Source organism: Miniopterus natalensis, chromosome 1, assembly GCF_054644295.1.
Source record: "Miniopterus natalensis isolate mMinNat1 chromosome 1, mMinNat1.hap1, whole genome shotgun sequence".
Lineage (NCBI taxonomy): Eukaryota > Metazoa > Chordata > Mammalia > Chiroptera > Miniopteridae > Miniopterus > Miniopterus natalensis.
Window position 1 is genome coordinate 97098946 of NC_142081.1, and position 4943 is coordinate 97103888.

General features: G+C 44.4%; 1 pseudogene; it reads left to right on the forward strand.

The window, feature by feature from the left end:
- Window positions 1-3471: 3471 nt before the first annotated feature.
- On the forward strand, window positions 3472-4343 carry LOC107535184 (small ribosomal subunit protein uS5 pseudogene; annotated as a pseudogene).
- Window positions 4344-4943: the final 600 nt, after the last annotated feature.

Consider the following 4943-nt stretch of genomic DNA (forward strand, 5'->3'; position numbering starts at 1 on the left):
AGTTTTAACTTCTAGAATGCTTCTAGCAACAAAAGTTATATAAATAGATGCAGTGAGAGAATTATATTAGTCTGCAATTTGAATCCAACATCCATATCTTGGTCAGCATAGGTAATGGTATTTCAGTCCATCTATTTATTTATTTATTTATTTATTATTTACTTATTTTTTAAATATATTTTTATTGATTTCAGAGAGAGGAAAGGAGAGGGAGAGAGATAGAAACATCAATGACAAGAGAGTCATTGATCGGCTGCAGCCCGCAACCCAGGCATGTGCCCTGACAGGGCATTGAACCCCGATCGCCTGGATCCCAGGTCAACGCTCAACCGCTGAGCCACGCCCGGCCGGGCTCAGTCCATCTATTTAAACAAAGCTGACAAGTTGGTTCAAACCCTGAAGTTGCTACCTCAAGTCCATATCACCCTTTGAATACTAAAGAAAAATGAATGATATTGGGATGATAACAACATATTAAAGACATCAATGATACTGAGTATATTTCAAAGTTTAGTTTCAAAGAATCATAGAACCAAAATAAAGTTTAAAACCTATTCTGATATCTTCATTTATTATTGCTTTTCTCTCCACAAGAAAGAGCTATTTGCCAAGTTAAATGTCTAGGAAAATATTTTAAAATAAATTTTTTTTCCTTCTAGTTATGCTAACATAAGAAAAATTATTGGCCCGGCCGGGCGTGGCTCAGCGGTTGAGCGTCGACCTGGGATCCAGGCGATCGGGGTTCGATTCCCAGTCAGGACACATGCTCGGGTTGCGGGCTCGATCAGTGACTTTCTCATCATTGATGTTTCTGTCTCTCTCTCTCCTTCTCCTTTCCTCTCTCTGAAATCAATAAAGATATATTTTAAAAAGAAAAAAAAGAGAAAAATGATTGAACTAGTCAATCTATCATCTACACTCTTTTAACTTTACTGATTACCAGCTTACCAAATATTTTATCACTCTACTTTGACTTGCAAAGTGTAATAAAAGTGTTATTTTTTTACTATTTATCCATTCTTGGACTTAAAAATACAAGGAAATAACTGGCCAGTGTGGTTTAGTGGATGAGCATGGACACAGGAATCAAGAGGTCATGGTTTAGTTCCCGGTCAGAGCAAGGAATAGAGCATGACTATACACAGTAAACTCTGTTTTCACTTACTCTGTATCATCACTTAGCCTTTACAACCAACCTCCATATTTAACACACCTCTTAAAGCTGCTTTTATATATATATACTAACCAAACCATATCAACTTGAAGCTTTTTCTCAGTTTTTATCACTCTGACTATTTTGAAGCAACCAACTTTTTACCATTCACTTTCTTGAAACCAAATATAGGCCAATTCTAGTCTTTCACTCCTACCTACTTCTGTCTTTTTCAGTGTCAAATGATTGCACCCCTTCTTCTTAACTACGGCGCATTCCTCAAGATGCTTACCTTGGACAAATTGTCTTCTTTTTCTTTGTTGACTCTCATCCTCCCACCTAACTTCAAATATCATAGCAGGATATTTGTGGATAACTTCTTGATCTCTAGCTGGAATCCCCTCTTGAGAGTTAAAACAATAGTCTGTTAAATAATTTGTAACTAGTCTCAGTCGGTCAACAAATTTTTATAGCACAGCTGCTGTGTGCCAGACATGAGTGTTAGACATGTATTCAAAATCTAATACGAAAGTCCCTGTCATCAAGGAGCAGATAATCTGAATGGCAGACCAAAAAGTCCAACTCAAAAGATCCAAAATTGACTATTCATGTTTCCTCTTCCAATGGATTCTATATTAATAGACTGCACATTCTTATTACTGCCAAGGTGATAATGTGTGACTCCTTTCTCAATTCCATTTTTAATTGGTTACCAAGTAAGTCCTGTTCTTTATCTGCAATGTTCTATTCCCATTGCCTGAGCTTAGTTCATGCCATTAAGCATTTTCACCCAAACTGCAACAACCACCTTCTGAAGCATTCTCTAATTTCTCATCTAATTCATCCTGCACTCAACTGGCAGGTTAATTTTCCTAAGCCACAGGTGTGACCCATCATTTCACTACACAAAAATGTTTACTAGTCCTTCAAAAGGCAAGTCAAATGCAAAAAGTCCTTCAGTTTGGCATTTACAGTTTTCCACTATCTGGGCATTATTTATTAATACTTCTTCATCTCTGCCATCCACTATTTCCTTATCTTTTGCTCCAACCAAATATGGCTACTTAATCATATCTGGAAATTCCTTGAATATTCCCTCGCCCTCTATTTTCATTTATGTCATTTCTCTCCTCTCACCACCAACCTGATTAACAGTATCCACTCATTTGCACCTTTCAAAAGCTTACCCAACCTTTGGTTCAAATAACATCATTTTTCTAAAAATCTCCCCTCCATCCCAACTCTATAGTATATGTAAAGGCTATTTTTTGTCACTTGCACCTTATCTCCGCCGGAGCTGCCTGCCTTGTGTAGGCCGCCGAGATGCCAGGGCTCCCCCGCCGCCGTCCTCCGCGGCACATGGCACGCGGCTGACATTCAACAAACAGTAAATACATGCTGAACTTATAATAAAATATATACATAAAATAATAGCATGGTCCATAAAGTTATACAGGAAGTTTCCTTCACTTTCTTATGGAGAAAAATCACTGCTATGAGAATATCTTTTTAAAAAGCCACCTTATTTATTTTTTTGTAAAGACAGATTAAAAAGAGATTTCCCCGCTCGCGTCCATCAGCACGCCGTCCACTCCTGCATATGCATGAGCAGTTGTTTTGTTTTGTTTAATCCTCACCCGAGGATGTTTTTCCGTCGCTTCCCGGAGCGCGGAAGGGGAGACGCGGCCGCCGCGCCCGCCCGCCCCGAGGGGGCGCCGCCCGGGCGCGCGCTCTGGCCGCTGAGCTAAGCGGGCGGCTGCGCGCGGAGCCCCGAAACCCTCCCTGGCCGAGAGCCGAAAGCTGCTTCCCAGGGTTTGCGTCCGACGGCGGCAGGTGCCGCCGGCCGGGCGCGGCGGAGCAGACGGCGGGCGGCCGGGCGCGGACACAGCCCAGCTTTTTTTTAGAGAGGAGCAGGCATCACATAATCATCCTCCTCGGTCTCACCTCCTCCACACCTCCACGACATCTGTCAACCCAAATGTTTGTTTAGGGCCCATACTTCCAGGTTCACAAGTTAAAAATAATAAATAGGCTTTTTTTTTTTTAATTTTATTTTTGTTTAAAATATTACAGCTGTCCCTTTTTCTCCCCAGTGACCCGTTCCACCCCGTCCCTCCCCCTCCCCAGCCCCTCTCCCCACCATTGTCCGTGTCCTTGGGTTGGGCATAGACGCACATACATTCTTTGGTTACTCTCTCCCCCTCCACCCCCCCGCCCTCCTCCTTCCCTCTGACATTCGTCAGTCTCATCCATGCTTCCATGTCACTGAATCTATTCTGTTCATCAGTTTATTAAGTTGTTTAGGCTTCTTTTTCCCGAGGAAACGCCACACGGCAGATGACACTGGCGCCGCGGGCGGCCGGGCTCCGGGGCCCTGGGCGGGAGGACGCGGCTTCCAGGGAGGGCCTGGCCCGTCGGGTCCGGGCGGGGGCGGGGGCGGGGGCGGGGCTGGGGCCGAGGACAAGGAGTGGGTCCCTGTTACCAAGTTGGGCCGCCTGGTCAGGAACATGAAGATCAAGTCCCCGGAGGAGACCTATCTCTTCTCCCTCCCACCAAGGACTCTGAGGCCACTGACTTTTTCCTGGGGCAGCCCTCAAGGATGAGGTTTTGAAGATTATGCCCGTGCAAAAGCAGACAGGGCTGGCCAGAGGACCCGGTTCAAGGCATTTGTCGCCATTGGGGACTACAATGGACATGTTGGTCTGGGTGTTGGGTGTTCAAAGGAGATAGCCACTGCCATCGTGGGGCCATCATCCTGGCCAAGCTCTCTATTGTCCCTGTGCGGCAAGGCTACTGGGGGAATGAGGTCGGCCAGCCCCACTGCGTCCCTTGCAGGGTGACTGGCCGCTGTGGCTCTGTATTCGTGGCCTCATCCCCGCCCCCAGGGGCACTGGCATGGTCTCAGCCCCTGAGCCCAAGAAGCTGCTGCTGATGGCTGGTATGGATGACTCCTATACCCCTGCCAGGGGCTGCACTGCTACCCTGGGCAACTTCGCCAAGGCCACCTTTGATGCCATATCTAAGACCTACAGCTATCTCACCCCAGATCCCTGGAAAGAGACTGTTTTCACCAAGTCTCGCTATCAGGAATTCACTGACCATCTTGTAAAAACCCACACCAGAGTTTCTGTGCAAAGGACCCAGGTTCCAGCGGTGGCCACCACATAATTTCATACCAGAAAAATAAAGTGAATTAAGCCTGAAAAAAAATAGATAGGTTTCAAGTTAAACAGCTAATTCACCAAATACGTACTATGTAGAAAGCACTGTTGGGGACACAAAAATTAACAAGACATAATTTTCATCTTCTGGCACTCATGATTAAATGTACAACACATACCTAAACAGCTCCATTATAAAGCAGATTATGTAATTGCTCAAAAGCTTCTAACAAACCCACTCGTGTGGCTGAGTGGTTGAGTGTTGACCCATGAACCAGGAGGTCAGGGTTCAATTCCTGGTCAGGGCACGTGCCCGGTTTGTGGGCTCATCCCCAGTAGGGGCTGTGCAGGTGACAGCTGATCAATGACTCTCTCTCATCACTGACGTTTCTATCTCTCCCTCCCTCTTCCTTCCTCTCTCTGAAATCAATAAGATTTTTTTTTTTAAAGAAAGCTTCTATCAAGGTAACAACAGAACTCTATAAAGAAAGAGATGAATTTAATCAAAGAGTTATCTGAGAAGCTTAAAATGAGAGATGGGTTTCTATTTGGCCTTTTAAAAATCAAGCATTACCATTCAAGATTTTCAATATTAGTTATTTTTGAGTAAGTAATTTCATTTATCTTAA